Genomic DNA, 1,993 nt, shown 5'->3' on the forward strand with positions numbered 1-1,993 from the left:
CTGCGTGCCGTGCGTGCGTGCCGTGCGTGGCGCTCGTGCGCGCTATGTGTGTGTGATGGTGTGTTTGTCCGTGTGGTGCGTGCGTTGTGTCGCGCGCGCGGTGGCGTGCCGCGCGCGCTCGTGAGTGTGAGCGCGCGTGTGGTCCCCGACGTGCACGAATACTCTCATGCGGTCGTAAAGGGAGTATCCAAACAGATTACCCACTCGACCCCGTATTCATTTTCGAATTAATTTTTTTTAATTTCGAGCACAGAGGATTAACTGAGTCGAAATTTGCAATGAGGGCGTGTAATTAAATAAAACCGATAAGTGGTTATGCTAATTAAAAATGGTTGTCATGGAGTCGTCGCAACCCAGCCCGACGTTCACGCCGGATATCCTGCAGGAAAGTTAGAGTTCATGTTCGAAACTTTCCAAAAGCTCGATATGGACTATCGTCATCGGGTTGTCGCCTCGTTCTGGCGTCAAAACAACAGCGAACAACGTCGACGGACGCGACTATAAACGGTGCGACAAGGCGAGAGCTGGATCGCCTTTTGTTTCACACTCGGATGGCATCGAAATGGCGTGCGTGTAAGACGCCGCGTAAGCCATAAACGTGCCGCTAGATGCCGCTGTCGCGCTCAGGATGTTCATTAATCTCTGTTAGGTTAGTGCTTGTAAGCGATAAAAAATCTTCCGAAGAGGAGAAAAATCAATGCGGCGATCTGCCAAGTTATCGGGCAGTATCGTGTGTGAAAGCATTGTTGTAGCGTCGAGGAGTAAACACGTTGCGCATATTTTGTTTGCCAGCGGTTTATAAGTTATTATTTAGATCGATTTGTACCACAGAACTCTGAGTTTACCGCGAACTTTGATGGGAAATAACATAGCAGTTTCAGACCGGCGCGTCTCAGTTCTCCCATTAATAAAATTAGAAGCATTAATTAGTCATCATCCACGGATCGAAATTTTGGATTAAGTGTTCTTATTGGTTAAATTAGAAAGGATATTACTGAAGGATTACAAGAATGGGCACTTCGAAGTACGTTGTAGCGTCTTAGACATGCGGTAATATAGCGGTTGGTGACTAGTTTTAATTGACCTTCGCTAGAAATTCCTTCCTTAAAATGTACGCCGGTTCACTTACGGTCAAGCTGGTACAAAAACGACAAGTTCTTGCTGCACCGTGTTCTCTGTTCAAGCATTCTACGCGTTTTTTCCGAGCCAGATTTAGTGGTGATTAAGAGAGCTAAATCTACAAAAATCAGAATTTGGTCGTCCTGTAGAGTGGATCTAAAGATTGTGTTCGCCTTTGCCGGCAGGCGAGTGTAAAGCTTCGGTGGTGCCATATTCGACCCAGAGTTATTAATTGCTGGAAGACCTACGCCACTGAAATACCAAAAGTGTGTCAAACAACGTTACAAGCGCAATGATTAGATCTATTTCGAATGCTAATGAGAGAGAGAGAGAGAGAGAGAGAGAGAGAGAGAGAGAGAGAGAGAGAGAGAGAGGGAGCGAGATGATAACGAATGGTGGGAAGAGAAGCAAGAAAATAAACAAGGAAAGAGGTGAAAGAATGATTGTGGGAAAATACGAAGAACCGGAAAAGGGGAGAGGCAAGCAGCGGGGAAGGGTGAGGAAGTTTGAGGGCAAGGAGGCGATTTGAGGGGTAAGGTAAGAGCGGGGTGAAGGGATAAGGGAGAGGAGAGGGGGAGAATAGGGCAGAGGTGAAGCAAGGGTGAGGAGAGAGACGAGGTGACGCGAAAGGGGGAGCTAAGAGAAGGGGTGAGGGAATGGCACCTCGGATCTACCAACCACGCTGAGGAAACATTGCATTGCTAGAGGACACTGCGCAAAGGTACATGTGAATTCTCATCCACATTTTACACCACTAATGTAGATTAACGATAACCTACAATATATGTGCGTACCCTATCTATATAGCGTATACCTATAACGTATATAATATCATGCACACATGTACGTGCACCCCCAATCTATTATATATTAT

The sequence above is a fragment of the Priapulus caudatus genome, unplaced genomic scaffold (genome assembly GCF_000485595.1).
Source record: "Priapulus caudatus unplaced genomic scaffold, Priapulus_caudatus-5.0.1 Scaffold26, whole genome shotgun sequence".
NCBI lineage: Eukaryota > Metazoa > Priapulida > Priapulimorpha > Priapulimorphida > Priapulidae > Priapulus > Priapulus caudatus.